Source organism: Paroedura picta, chromosome 7, assembly GCF_049243985.1.
Source record: "Paroedura picta isolate Pp20150507F chromosome 7, Ppicta_v3.0, whole genome shotgun sequence".
Taxonomy (NCBI): domain Eukaryota; kingdom Metazoa; phylum Chordata; class Lepidosauria; order Squamata; family Gekkonidae; genus Paroedura; species Paroedura picta.
Window position 1 is genome coordinate 94,932,255 of NC_135375.1, and position 15,816 is coordinate 94,948,070.

The 15,816-nt window shown below is 44.9% G+C and overlaps 1 long non-coding RNA gene across 1 annotated transcript in view; it reads right to left on the bottom strand.

The window, feature by feature from the left end:
* Nucleotides 1-206: 206 nt before the first annotated feature.
* LOC143841314 (uncharacterized) overlaps nt 207-15,816 on the bottom strand; it is a 98,943-nt gene continuing 83,333 nt past the window's right edge. The window contains exon 5 of the long non-coding RNA XR_013232663.1: nt 207-620. This is a non-coding gene — a long non-coding RNA (uncharacterized LOC143841314). The remainder of the gene's footprint in view (nt 621-15,816) is intronic.

The following is a 15,816-nucleotide window of genomic DNA, read 5'->3' on the forward strand; positions in this document are numbered from 1 at the left end:
ACTGGCAGCAGAATGAATCCACGTTCCCCATCTGTGTTTATGTCTCCCTCCATGTCGGAGAACAACTGTTCTTTTTTTCCTGGAGGGTTCATTAATCTTAAATTTGATTTAGCAGATATTTGCACTTGGATTACAAAACAGAAATAAAATTATATTTCATCTCTGGCCTCATGAATAAATAAGCCTGTTTATTGAAATTCTGATGACTTTACAGTTTGGGGATTCACTGATTTCCATACATATGGGAGCACATGGGATTCTGGCTTCTTGTTATACTTGTGGAAGTCTTTTTCCTACACTGAGTGGCATATTTTTGTGGGCTTCTTCCTCTACTTCTGTTGCAAGGAAATGCTCAGACAACATACCCTAAACCCCCAACAGTTGAGGTGCTATTTTGTTTCCTTTGTTAAAATGGAAAGCACATTTTACACCTGAAAACATTTACTTTTGAAAGGTGGAAGGATAAGAATTACTTTCCATCAGAGGAGTCCCCTCAGTCTGCATGGGTGTGTGAGCTTTTCCCAGTACGTTTCTTAATCGGAAGGAGGTGAAACAAGACCAATGACACGTGCAGAGAAGCAACAGGGAACCTCTGCTGCATGAGACGAGGCTGGATCATCCTATCACATAGGAGACAGAGACAAGATATTTGTTTACTTCGTTTACAATGCGGTTTTCTCTCCAGTAGGGATACAAAGCACCCATATCATTCTCCTGTTCCCCATTTCAGCTTTTATTTAGCTTCAAACTCCTTGAGGTTAGGGTGAGAAACAGAATTATCCACCTTCATAGGAGATTGGCTCGGAATGATGATATGATAGACAACTTCAACCCAATTAAGTTAATTTGGGTCTGATTCATACAGGGCCCTGATATTTAAACTCATGTCCATTTCATAGAATCATAGAACAATAGAGTTGGAAGGGACCCAACCCCTGCACTATGCAGGACACCCACAACCCTGTTGCTCATCCACTGTAAACTGCCACCCCCTTTTTGATAAAGGCCATGCTGCCTCCTCAATCTTCACCACAGACCCTCCCTCATCAGAGGGATGGTTTGCACCTGACTTCTGGTAGGCTCTGGAGGCTGCCATAATGTGTGCCAGGTGCAAATAGGTGGAATCACTCCTCTTTGTCCTTACCTGAGACATTGGAGCCTATGCTTCCCATAGTTCTTGGAGACCCCAAATGGCATCACCGCAAGCTGCATGAAAATCCGTGAAAATCTTACGATTGTCCCACTGCCAAGTCCTTGCCAACACATTGGAGGAAGGAAGGAAGGAAGGAAGGAAGGAAGGAAGGAAGGAAGGAAGGAAGGAAGGAAGGAAGGAAGGAAGGAAGGAAGGAAGGAAGGAAGGAAGGAAGGAAGGAAGGAAGGAAGGAAGGAAGGAAGGAAGGAAGGAAGGAAGACTAAAATGAGCCCCGGCTAAGCTAAGTTCTGATCTACTGGTATTAAAGCCGGGCTTGCAAATATCAGAACACTAACAATCTGTGGGAGACTGCCTGGTGACTCCATTCATTCAATTTTTGGCCATCCCCTTGTGATACATCAGTTTGAGAGAGTTCACCTAACCCCTTAGTCATCCTTCCCTCTCCTTATGGCTGCTTCCTTGCTCCTTCTCTCTGGCTGCCATCAGTCCACATGAGACACCTTCTCTGGCCTGAAGTAGTTGGGATTGAATTCTCTCTCTGCTAATCTCCATATGCTCCTCTCACCTTCCCTCCGATCTCATGAGATATCACAAGGTTCATACTGTCTTGGTGACTGGCCAAGTTGGAGTTGCTGCCAAGTAAGAAAGCTGAAGGGAAAGTTGATTCCCCAGTTGCTGAGGGGAGGGTCCCACTTCCTGACTGATGGGTGGCATCTTCAGGGTTGAAGGGGCTCTGCAGGGAGGGGTCCAGGCACACTAGAATTTCGTTCCCTTTTCTGGAACTCTACCTCATTAATTAGAATGCTGGAAATTCCCAGCTGCAGGTCTTGTGAAGGCCCAAAATACTGTTTCCAATGTTGTTTGAGGTGCTAGGCTCCAAGGAGCCTTTTGGTCTTCTTCGTGGCATATAAGAGGGGCTTTTGCAGTTGCCATGTGTGGCCCATCTCACTGTTCAGGAATACTGATGTTACTAAGATGAATTCTAGAAAAGCTGGCGTGAAACATCAAATAGTTTACTGTACAAAAAGATTAATGAAACCATGCAGGTGTTAATGACTGTGAAAAGTGTTACACCAGTTTATGTAAAAACACAAAGCTCCCGTTTAGACTGTATCGTAGTCAATGGCTACACATCAAAATGAATTCGGTGGCTTTAGCATGACAGCTTTGATCTTGGGTGAATTGATTTTTGCCGATTCGTGTCTGTTTCATACATCGCAAAGCAAAGAAACTGGCTTTGTCTCCCTGTGTTTGCCTCCCAGCATGACACAAATGACCAATTGGAGCTCTCAAGTGTTTTCAATCCAGTCTTTGTGCTGCATTCACACATTATGGTAAACATTTTTCAAAGGTTCATGTGCCAAGTGATTCCAAGAAAGCTCGCAGATTTGACAAAGTATGTGGGTGAGGCATTAGGCCTGGCAGGGAATTCCCTATCCCCAGCCCCAATCTTTTACTTTCAATATCATCCATGGTGATGCTCTAGGAATTTTCCCTAGTCTCTATGGCCTTTATCATAGAGATACAGGGAACTTCCTGGAGAATCACCTGGTAGTGAGTTCACATCCTTCCCAAACTCTGCCCTCCCCAAATCTCCTGGCATTTCCTTGGACATTTCCAGTCCCTTGGACTGGGCACCTTAGTTGGCACGTGCATGTTTGTGTCATAAGTCATCTTGTACACGGCTGGCAATGATTCAGCAACTATAGATTTGCACAACTGACATCCTCCACCACTCTATTAAGGACTTCTTGCTGTTGCTAGGAAAAAGCAACTCAGTGTGTAGTAAGCTGTTCATTAATAACACTCATATTCTACTTACTTTTCTACCTTACTATCCATTTATGTAATTTTAGTTAAATTTATTGTGTGTGGCCATGGCCTGTAGACAATATAAAACATTAGCTGTATAAAATAAGAACAAAATATATACAATACTAGTAATTAAGCCCTCTGTAGCTGCAATACAGCGGACGCTAGCGGGGCAGCGCACGTCCCCCGAGCAGGCAGGCCAGTGGGCAGGGAGCGACGGGGAGCTGCAGTGCGCGTGGCTCGCAATGGCCGGCATGGCGGCGTCCTGAGGCGTCAGGCCGCCTGCAAGGGAGCAACTGCGAGCCACGCTGCGTGCGGCTCGCAGTTGCTCCCTTGGCGGCAGGCAGCCAATCGGAGGGCCCAATCGGCAGGCCAATTGGGCCCTCCGATTGTCAGTCCGGAGGAAGGGGCCAATCGGCACCCTTCCTCATCATGGACAGAGTCCACCCTAACTCCTCCCCTTTAGGCCTTACCGCATTATTTAGTCCGTGGCGCCCATGGCGCCGCAGGCGGTTTTAAAATAAGACACAGAGTTAAGATAAGACAAAGATATCAAAGGAATTCTTATAAATTCTTGTAATAAAAGTGTGTGACCAATAAGAAACCTATAGTTTAACAAAGCTGATATATTTGTTTCCAAAACGCTTGCTTGCTGGGCTAGTAGCTTCCTAGAGCAAAGAGTCCTACTCAATTAGTTTTAAATGGCTCATCATCAGATAACAGAAATGAGAGTTTTTGAAGATCTGAAGAAGAAGAGGCAAAAGTCGCTAGGATCTAGAACAGCCTTTCTCAACTTTTTTACCATTGAGAAGCCCCTGAAACATTTTGAGAAACCACAGAAGTGGTGCAATTATATAGAATATGGCTTGGAAGCATAGCTGTGTACATGCCCACCCAGGCCACTCTTCCCACTCCTCCAGGCTCATCCTTGGCCGTTTGGGGAGGGGAGGCAGGTCAACATGACCATATATGGTCCAATCATGCAATCAATGTTGAACATATTTTTAACAAAATAATACAGAAATAATTAACACCCACCCATTTGGGAAACCCTTCCAGAGCCATCAAGAAATCTTAACTCTGGCTGAGAAAGCCTGATCTAGAAGTTTGGTTCTAGTTGCCTAGTATCCATATTTGCCTCCATGTAAGTTACTTGTCAGTGCAACAGAAAGTCAGTAAAACTATTGAGGCTGCATTGATGTAACAATATACTGTTGTGCTATAACACTTATACACAACTGTATTGCAAATTATCGCTATAGCGCAATCACAATAGAACATCCACTGTTCACTGAACCACTACTACACCAGCGCTGAGTAATTTTTACACACACCTCAAATCCTTGAACTATGCTCCCAGATTGCTAAAGCATTATTACACTCGCTTGAAAGCTGAGCTACGATACACACGAAACCCATGACTCCCTAGTCTGAAAAGTGACTCAGAGGTGGGGGATTTGTACCTCTCTTCCTCAACACAGGAGACTGACACCGTGAGGAATCCAATGGTAGACAAGGTGAGAGGGAGGAGCACACAAAAAACACTTTCTCTCTCTTGCACTAGTGCCTACCAGAAACAGAAAGTACAACTAGGATCTGTGTTCTCCTCAATGGTTAAAGTTTTTCCAAGCCACCCAGAAATCTGGGTTCTAGTACATACACAGTACCTGAGAGTTTCCTCACAAGGAGGAAAAATATCGTAAGTCTCTCCCTAAAAACAGAGAGGCATGAAATCTACCCCCACAGAGGTTCAAGCACAGACAACTCAGAAAGCTGAGATTTGCTACACCGATACTGATTTCTAAGTAATGTCTCAGTCTTAATGTGGGGTATTTTAACGCCTGGATACCAGAAGCGTGGGTTGTAAAGTATACTTCATAATAGCCAGCATTCTCAAACACAGCAAGCAAACGGCACACAGGGTCAGAAGCTGGGCAGCAAGAGCCCCGTTGCCTCTTTACGCAACTGAATAATCCACTTTCAGTCCACTGGACTTCAGGGAGGGGAGTTTCCAATAGCAACCATTCCGTGCATCTATAGTGGCAGAAGGCACGCTCGGTTTATTTGCACTTAATAATATAACACTTTAGAGCAGGAGGCCCCAATGTGGTGTGCTTCGGAGCCAGCATGGCATGGTGGTTAAAAGTGGCGACTTCTAATCTACAGAGCAGGGTTTGATTCCCTGCTCCTCCACATGCAGCCAGCTAAGTGATCTTGGGCTCACCACAGCATTGATAAAGCTGTTCCGACCGAGCAGTGATATCAGGGCTCTCTCAGCCTCACCCACCTCACAGGGTGTCTGTTGTGGGGAGAGGAAAGGGAAGGCGAATGTAAGCTGCTCTGAGACTCCTTCGGGTAGAGAAAAGTGGCATATAAGCGGCATCTTCCTCTTCTCTTCATCACAGCACTGACCAAGCAGTCCTGTCAGAGCTCTCCCAGCCCCACCTACCTCATTGGATATCTGTTGTGGGGAGAGGAAGGGAAGGCGATTGTAAGCAGCTTTGAGACGCTTTCAAGTATAAAAACCAACTGTTCTTTTTTTGGCCCCTGCCAAGTGTTTTTAGAAAGTGGACAAGGCCAGGTGAGGTTTTTACCCAGCAAGATTTCTGATTTTTATTTTAAAAATTATTGCTGCAGGAATAGCTACCAGCACAGCATAAAGTTATCACTGTTGTTGTTGTTGTTTCAATTTATTACCCGCCATTCCCAAATGGCTCATGGTGGGTTATAATACTCTGACTAAAATCCGAATAAAACCCCCATTAAAACCCCAGACATAAACCAAGCATAGATCCAGTAATGTCATTTTGGGATTTTGGCAAATGCCATTTTGGGCTGTATCAACAGGGGCATCACATCAAAATAACAAGATGTCATAGTCCCATTGTATACGGCACTGGTCAGACCACACCAGGAGTACTGTGTGCAGTTCTGGAGGCCTCACTTCAAGAAGGACGTAGATAAAATTGAAAGGGTACAGAGGAGAGCGATGAGGATGATCTGGGGCCAAGGGACCAAGCCCTATGAAGATAGGTTGAGGGACTTGGGAATGTTCAGCCTGGAGAAAAGGAGGTTGAGAGGGGACATGATAGCCCTCTTTAAGTATCTGAAAGGTTGTCACTTGGAGGAGGGCAGGATGCTGTTTCCGTTGGCTGCAGAGGAGAGGACACGCAGTAATGGGTTTAAACTACAAGTACAACGATATAGGCTAGATATCAGGAAAAACATTTTCACAGTCAGAGTAGTTCAGCAGTGGAATAGGCTGCCTAAGGAGGTGGCGAGCTCCCCCTCACTGGCAGTCTTCAAGCAAAGGCTGGATACACATTTTTCTTGGATGCTTTAGGATGCTTTGGGCTGATCCTGCGTTGAGCAGGGGGTTGGACTAGATGGCCTGTATGGCCCCTTCCAACTCTATGATTCTGTGATTCTGAATCACAGTACAAAAAAGAGACACGGCGGAAAAAAACAATTCGAAGCACTATCAATTCCCCTAATTAATCTCATGGAGGAGGGTGGGAAGGGGGGTGCAGATGGAACCCGCAGACGCCATTCATATCACTATATAACAAAAATTTTCAGAGATCTGAAAGTGGTAAAGGAGAAGGGGGGGGGGGAGTTCCAAAAAGACTCCAAAGAGAACCAAAACCAGAAAACTTACTTTACAAAGGTCAAGCATGGTCAATGTCATGCTTGTTTTTTTACATCAATCCTCTTTAATTGTTTTTTTTTACATCAATCTTCAGCAACATTATTATCACCCTGATCACAGGTTCGGGTCTCTAGGCAGCGGAAAGGTATGAGAGCTTCCTTGGAAAGCCCTGCTGGTAGTTCCCGGTGAGAGGTGAATCTGTTTGTTTTCTTTTAATGAAGGGATGGAGAAAAAGCACAGCCGGGAGTTCTGATCCCTAGCTTAGCTTTCTGGAGCTCATCAGAAGGCAACAAAGGTCAGTCCAATTACCAGTTGGCTAAATGCCAGGTCAACTGCATGACGAGTCTTCCAGATTGTGGTGGGTTTGCAATCTGCTGGATTGTGGTGGGTTTGCAATCTGCTGGTTTGCAATCTGCTGGTGGGTTTGCAATCTGCTGGAATCTGCTGGTTTGCAATCTGCCAAGAAGTGTTTTACCTGGGTTCATGTGCAAGCCAGATTCCAAGCGAAATCTGACCAACTTCTGGCCAGTCACCAAGAACAGAGGTGCCTGAACTAGCAGTCCATAGGCCAGACCTAGCCTGGAACGCTAGGGGGGAAACCAATACAGGCTTAAAGGTAAAGGTATCCCCTGTGCAAGCACTGGGTCATATCTGACTCTTGGGGTGACGCCCTCTAGCGTTTTCATGGCAGACTCAATATGGGGTGGTATGCCAGTGCCTTCCCCAGTCATTACCGTTTACCCCCCAGCAAGCTGGGTACTCATTTTACCAATCTCAGAAGGATGGGAGGCTGAGTCAACCTTGAGCCGGCTGCTGGGATTGAACTCCCAGCCTCATGGGCAGAGCTTTCAGACTGCATGTCTGCTGCCTTACCACTCTGCACCACAAGAGGCTCTCAGTACAGGCTTATCATGTCCTAAATAAGGCATAGCAATCCATTAATGACAGTGCCCTGTTGGAGTAAGATCTGGGAGACCGGGGTTCATATCCCCAATATTTTCCTTGCCTGCCTCACAGAGTTGTTGTTAGGATAAAATGGAGGAGGGGATACTGGCATTCTAAACCAGCTGCACTCTCTTGGCCTGGCTTCCCTTGTGAGGATAAAAATGGAGGAGGAGGTGAGAATGGGGACGGAAATCCCTTTGAGCGCTCCTTGGAGAGAAAAAGCCAAAGATGTTTATTACCAGCTGGGGGTTAAAAAGAACTGGAAAAGAAATCCCAGGCACCCAAGATCCCAATGCTGGCAGGACGAGCCCCACTCCCGCCCCAAAGCTGGAAAAGCTTTCCATTCCTTGGGGGGTGGGGGGTGGAGGGCTCTCGAATGGGGAGCCTTTGGGCAAGGCATTCTCATAACATGGAAGGGGAATGGGGGTTACATACTGAGAATGGTGATTTTGTTCAGCACTGTAATGTGGGCATGGTACTGTCCTTGGGTCAATGGGCCCTTTGCCATTCCTGGGGGTCCTGGCTCTCCCCTCTACAGCCAGCAGTTCAAATTATTTTTAAAGATTTGAATACTTAAATTGTTCATATCCTATTAAGCCTTCCTTCCTGCTGCTTAAAATGCACTTTTTTTCTGTTGCCATCTTTACTGGCTACTGAAAATAATTGGTCCCTCTGCCTTTTATCTCCCAATCAGCCATTTTGGCTTCTGTAAACATTTCTTCCTCACTTCGATTTGCTTTTCCCCAGATGGAGCGCCTTCCTCTCCCTTCACCTTTCCTTGACTAATCAGCCTTATTGTCCAGACACCCATCACTTTCATTGCTCCCCTCTGAACTCTTCCCCATATTCACCTCTTTTTTAACAAGCAGTGCCTCTTTGAGGTTTAGCCACTGTGGAAAACTGGCTTGATTTAAATACTATTTTTCTGAGAATGTGTTCCGATCCGATCTTGTCAACCTGCACCCAATTTGTTTTTCCATTCCAACACACACAGAATGTTTGTGGATATTCCATACCTTCTTTTCCATTTTTCACTGCTTAAAGACTCCTTTATCCTGATATCAAAAATAGGGTCAATGTATATATCCTTCTTATCTTCTCAAACAGGGAAAGCCCTTAAGGATTTCCGAAGACAGAGATATAAATGATCTGTACTTTAAAGGGCTTTCAAGTTCAGGGGAACTCTGAGGGGCACAAATGAGAAAAGTAGTATCTTTGTACAAAAACTTAAACCTGCTTAACAGATATCCCGCATTTACAATGACCCTAGGGAGCTGCATCTCTGCAAGTGGTCTGATTAAAGAAAGAAAATACTCAGAACCTTCACCAATTTCCAAGATTATTGGAGGGAATTCATGGCATTTGTGGTATGTTACAGATTTGGGTCCTACACTTTGAAAGCACAGAAGCACTCACAAAAGAAAAATTACTTAGGATCCAAGCCATAAGCATGAAGTTTCAAACGCAGCAAAAATGGCAAAGTCATAAATTGACCATTTTACACTGCTCAGGAAAAGTACAGTTATCACTTATTTATTTAAATGGCTTTCTCCTATAATCTAGCAGGACTGTTACAAGTAAACAGCATTTTCCCAGCCACTAAAATATCAGTATTAGCACTTTATGAAAAGTGGAATCGGAGGCATCTAATGGCCAGTGTCTATGGCAGGGGTAGTCAAACTGCGGCCCTCCAGATGTCCATGGACTACAATTCCCAGAAGCCCCTGCCAGCATTCGCTGGCAGGGGATCCTGGGAATTGTAGTCCATGGACATCTGGAGGGCCGCAGTTTGACTACCCCTGGTCTATGGCATTACTTATGACAGGGACCACAATCTCTTCCCTCTAACCCTTGATGCTATATGACCTACTTTCTTCACCCTCTTCAGAGGCATGGTGCTTACTAGTTTCAAGTGGAAAGCTGTGTTGGTCTGAAGTAGCACAACAAAATTTGAGTCCCATGGTGCCTTTAAGACCAACAAAGATTTATTCACGCCGTGAGCTTTTGTGTGCATGAGATGTCTGAGGAAGTGTAGATTTATTGGATGTAAATATGTATTTCATCATATTATTATTTTTAATTAAGGATATATATTATAATTATGAATGGTTAGTGAAAGATTTAATTGTGAAATTTTGATTTCCAATAATATTTTTTGTGCATGTGGGGTGCGAAAACTAAAGAACCTGATTTGTAGATGGTCGGAGGTCTTCTCTAAATGTAGTGTTTTTTTTGTTATTGTATGTTTTTGGTCATTGGGGGAGGTGTCTTTATTATTATTTGTTATTGGGGGTTATAGCAGTAGTGTTGGTGGTAGTGTTTTATGGGTTTTGTGTCTTTTTTGTGGTTGTGTAAAACTTTCAATAAAAATGGTTAAAAAAAAAAGATGTCTGAGGAAGGGTACCTGCACACAAAAGCTCACACCTTGAATAAATCTCGGTTGGTCTTAAAGGCACCATGGGACTCAAATTTTGTTGTGCTTACTAGTTCCATTACTGAAGAGCACGAGCATTTAGCAAACCCTTTAAAAGCCAAAGAGAATTAGGGATGCTTGAACGCCCTTTGGTTCAGCTCCCGTTCTGCTCGCCAGTCATGAACTAATTTTTCATTGATCATTCAGCCATGCATGAGCAGTTGGAGCCTGTCTAATGAGGTTGCCATTCTCCATACGGTGCAATGGGCAGTGCTTTGGGCATGATCATTCTTCAACAGCCCAAAGAAGAAGAGGAGTTCGTAAAGTGGTTTCCTTTTTGTGTAAAAACACTCTCAGTGTCCACAGCTCTGCTTCCCCAACCACATTCTGCACAATCACACCACTTCTGGAGTTTCTCGAAGCCTGAAGAATGTTTCAGGGGTTTCTCAATGGTAAAAATGTGGATAAATGCTGGTCTAAGACTTTGACACCTGACTTCAGACAGCAGAGTCAAAACCAGAGGCTTACAGATTCTTCTATGACTCAGCATAGTCCATGCCTCTGTCCCATAACGTCACCAAGTCACTAGTGTTTTAAATTTTTTAAAATTTATAATTAGATTTATAAGACCGCCCCTCTCGGCTCAGCAATTCTGTTCCCTTGATCTGTATTTCAACTATACTTTTTTTGGCCCTCTAACATCAGAAGGTGCTCCAAATCCAGTCAGGGCCGACATTCAAAGGAACTCTCTAGAAATCTGTGCCCTCACTTCTCCTCCTCCCCCCTCCTATCTTCAGAAAAACTAATTGCCACATTCTTGGCTCTGGCCTTGAAAGAGATAAGAGCCTGTGGGCTTGATGGACCAATTTGCAACACCCACAACCTTGCAACAGGTCCACTAATATTCACATTAACCCTTAGGAAGAAACAGGGTGCTCTGCCTCACACTATCTTTCCCTCTCCGAGGTACATGTGTGCCTCTCCAGTATATCAGTATATAGGAACAGGCTACTATGCTACTGACTCCAGATCAAGGTTAGAACTAAGAATTGTGCTCGTGGAGGGAGGTTACTGTCATCTCGGAAGCCCCAGCTGCTCCCTGATAAAGAGCCGGAATACTCTTCTTGCCTTCAGAAGCCTTTTATCCTCTCACCCACTGAGCTGACTATAGCTTGAGAAGAACGGAGCCCATACAGAAAAGCGATTACCCTTTTTGAACAGCTGAAACGCGTATTTCTGTCTGCTGATGTGCACCGAATCTCAGTACTGTAACGACATAGCCCTTGCTTGCTCAGCACCTGGTTCATGTGTGCAGTGGTGAAATGGTCTGATAATTGGGAAAGGGAGTGTTAGTATTCCTTAAAGGTGGGGAGTCGTTGGTCTCGAAACGTTTCTATGCGGGTAAACATGTTCAGAGTAGCCCAGTAAAAGTGCAATAGCCACTGATTTGGTGTGAATGGCTTTCCCTGCAACAGCTGACATGTTTGTTGCAGGCAAGCAACATTTTCCCGGCACCTAAATCGCTATATCAACAATGTATTGTATGTAGTATCATTGGTGCCTATTGGTCAAGAGAGCCAGCTTGGTGTAGTGGTTAAGAGTGCGGACTTCTAGTCTGGCTAACCAGGATGGAATCTGTGCTCCCCCACATGCAACCAGCTGGGTGACCTTGGGCTCGTCACAGCATTGAGAAAACTGCTCTGACCAAGCAGGAATATCAGGGCTCTCTCAGCCTCACCTACTCCACAGGGTGTCTGTTGTGGGGAGAGGAAAGGGAAGGCAACTGTAAGCCACTTTGAGCCTCCTTCAGGTAGAGAAAAGCGGTATATAAGAACCAACTCTTCTTCTTCAATGACTATGTCATCACTAGCAACATGCTACATAAGTCTTCTTCATTCCTTAGGTAAATCCCACAGTTTACTAGCCAAGTGGCCAATGTGGCAGATGAGCACTCTAGCTCAGTGGTCCCCAACCTTTCTGAGGTTGGCGACTGGCAGGGCATCGGGGCGCAGCCCACAGGCCGCGCGGGCCATGCCCGCGCATCGGCCACGCCCGCGGGCTGAGCCCGCGCATCGGGCCACGCCCGCGGGCCGCGCCCACACATTGCAATCCCCAGGTTCTGTCAAATCACACACAGCCATCTTATTTGCTTCCAGTTCAGAGCAACTAGTATTACACCTGCAAAGTGGCAGCTTTCAGCACAGCAGACAACTTTTTGAACCTTATAAAATCAAGCCAGACAAAGAGTCCTGCTGGGCTCGAAAGCTGGCTAATTTAGTTGACCCAATAAGATAGTATACAGGGATCAGGGTCATCATGAGCAGGCCATATGTCATCTGGAATCAACTGTGTCACAGTGTATGTGTGTAGGTGCAGCACTTGCACAGTCATTGGTATTCATAACACGGTTGCAAACCCAGAGCCAACTATATCAAACTATAACTCATGCAAGAATACATGAATCCAGCTAGTGAACAAATGATTTAGAAGTCAGGTGGGGAGGAAAAACTGATGGGTCTGGAAGAGAGATGGCCCATGAGGTTTTCACACATGCCTCCAAAACAAATAGGGAAAGAACTTCCTGTGCAAATTAATACTTTTTAAAATGTCGGCTGAGTTGGGCATATGAACAGGGGAAAAGCGGAAATATCTGTGCCAGAGCAGTGCCAAAACATATATGCACAAATATTTGTGAATTATCAAGCAAGCAAAGAAAAGATGGGAGTTGATAATGGGGGGGGGAATCCACATGGCCTCTTCTCAAAGCAAGACCCAAACATCTCTTTTTTAAAAAAAAAAAATCGACACAAAGATGAAAAGTGTGGGGATTATTATTATTATTATTATTATTATTATTATTATTATTATTATTATTATTATTCGATTTATTTCCCGCCACTCCCCACAGGCTCATGGCGGGTAACAACAGTCTCAAAATCCCCCATTAAAAACCCCGTTAAAAGACTATAAAAATACCTAACACGGCGGAAAATACCACTCTCTCTTACCCGAACAAGGGCATTGGGGGATGGAGGGTGATGATGACTACTTCAAACCCCCCAGGGGGGCAATGTCCTTCCTTGCCAATCCCAGCCTCAACCATAGACCTGGTGGAAGAGCTCCGTTTTACAGGCCCTGCGGAACGGGAGCTCATTCCACCAGGTGGGGGCCAGGACAGAGGAAGCCCTGGTTGAGGCTAGGCACACTTCTCTGGGGCCGGCAACGATCAGTAGGTTTTCTCCCGCAGAGCGTAGAGCATGCGGGGCATATAGGGCGACAGGCGGTCCCTCAGGACCGCCTGTATAATGTACATGCACATAAAAAAATTTCAGCCTTTCATTGCCTTGTTCACTGAGTCGTATCTAAAGAGATAAGGAAGGCTATAAGCAGTTTAAATTAATAAATCTAATTTGGAATGTTTCTTTAAAAAACACACACACACACACACAACAAGTGTCTGAAGCATTGTTCCAAGTCTACAATCCCAAAAGAGGGATAATGAAGCATCTCTGATCAGAACCATGGACAGAGCACCATAGGGAAAAGCCTGGTATCAGGACCCTGGACAGGGCAGAGCAGAACTGGAAGCAAATTAATGAGGCAGTGACTGAAAGAGGAGAATGGATTCATTAGAACTTCAGCGCGTAAAGTCTGATGTAGCACTAGCTTACTTATTTTGGCCATATCATGTGATCCAACTCAATGGAGACAGCAATTATGCTAAGGTTGGTCAGTGGAAAAAGGAAACCAGGCCAACAAAGAGCATGGTGGGTAAATATGATCAAAATGGACATTGACCAGAACATTACAAAACTAAAAGAAGTGGTGCAAGATGGACAACCATGGCAACAGTTGAACCATAGGATAGCCGAGAGTTGGACAGAAGAAAAGGAGGAGGAGGAGGATGAAGAGGAAGAGCAAGAAGACTGCAATGATTGCAAAGAAGGAGGATTATGCTGCTGAAACATAGTGGCAAACATAGTGCACATGTGCATTGATGGGGAGACGGTGACACACCCACCCATCTCTGACAGGAGTAGGAGAGGAGCCAATTGCCACATTTGGGTAGCCTTGCCCCACTGAGGAGGGCCAGACCCCCAGCCCACCCTCTTCTTTACTTGGAGGCTAGATAACATACCTGGACATTAGAGTACTGGAGAAGGATCTTGGAGACTCAGGTTCAAATCCCCACTCTACCATGGAAGCTTGCTGGGTGACCTGAGGCCAGTGACACTCTCAGTTTAACCTACCTCACAAGGTGGTTGTGAGGATAAAATGTAGACAAGAATAATACACACTGCTTTGGTTCCACATTAGAGAGAAAGGTGGGACATAAATAAAATAAATTATATAGATAATTTTAGAAGACCAAATCACAGAATTCAGGTTTCTAAAAAATCCCCTAACAAACTTCCCACACCATAGGCATCTGAGGAAATGATCTTTTTTTTACCTTTGAGGCCTTACGCAGTTTGCATCCTGCGTATCTAACGGACAGCTTCTCTGAGTATGTCCCCCAAAGAGCCCTGCACTCCACTTATTCCAATCTGTTGGTGATCCCCAGCCTCCAAAAGGTGGCCTCAACCAGGGCCAGAATCTTTTTGGCCCTGGCCTAAGCCTGGGGGAACCAGCTGACAGTGGAGATCTGAGCCCTCCTGCAACTACCAAAGTTCCAAAGCACCTGTAAAGTAGCACTCTTCCACCAGGCATACGGCTGATGCCAAATGAGCAAGTAGCAGATCAATATGGCTCCCCCTTCCCTCTTTGCACCAAGGGAAAATCAGATTTTAAAAGAATTTAACAACTCCACTAGTTTGCTTCAGGAGCCCTATTCTTATCCAGCAGAAACAACAGCGACTGGTCACTGTATTATTTTGTAATTATGTTTTTATCATTTTAGCTTTGTATAAACAGTATGATGAAAGCTGCCCTGAAACTGCTGTGCAGGGATGGGCAGCCTAAAAGTCAAATAAATAAATAATATCTGACTCACGAAAGCTGGAATAAAGTTGGTTAGTCTTAAAGGTGGCTCTTAATTTCTGTTCTAGTGGTTGTGCGTACATTCTGCAATGTATTTGCTGCCTCTGAAACCAGCATAGCAGTAAAGGAAGAGATACTGGGAGCTACTTCTGAAAACAGGCAATTTGTATCCATGGATGTCAAAAGAAAGATGCTGTTCGGGGTGGAGGTGTGATAGAGAAGCAGAGCCCCACAGGATTCTTATTCCACATGATCTGTGGAGATCCCTGCACAGTGGCCTCTTCTTGTGTCCTCCACCAATCCCTGAGGTCCCAGGACCTTCCCTGATGCACAAGCAGATAAGACAACAGCTGTGGTGTAGCAAAAGAGAGCAGAAGAGTTATTGATAGGAGAGGGAATCCTTGCAATCTGTCTTGGGGTGGGGGCTTTGATTCTCTTTGTCATAAATTCTATCCTTGTAGATCTTTTCTCTATACACTTCAGAGCCTTATATAGAGGAGGATGGGTGCGTAATCAAGGTGACTGCTGCTGTGAGTTGCCAGATTCTCCATCACCATGCACGTTCCGAGGCCATAAAGACCTAATTGAAAACTGTGCATCTAAATGCACCTTGCAAAGGCTAGGCTATTCCCCAAGGCAGGCTTCATAATTCTGGGGCTCCTCTTTACAGTCCCAAAAAAACTTATTTTAACCTTACAGTTCCAAGATACAAGTTGGCGATTACGCTCACAAGAAGAAATGTGCTGCCATCTGTGATCTCTGAAGGCCACATATCAGAGAAATGGTTTTCAGCTAGATATTGTGGTTGTGGTTTAGAGATCACAGAAACTGTGAAACACATTCAATGTCTGTTGTATAAGGGGG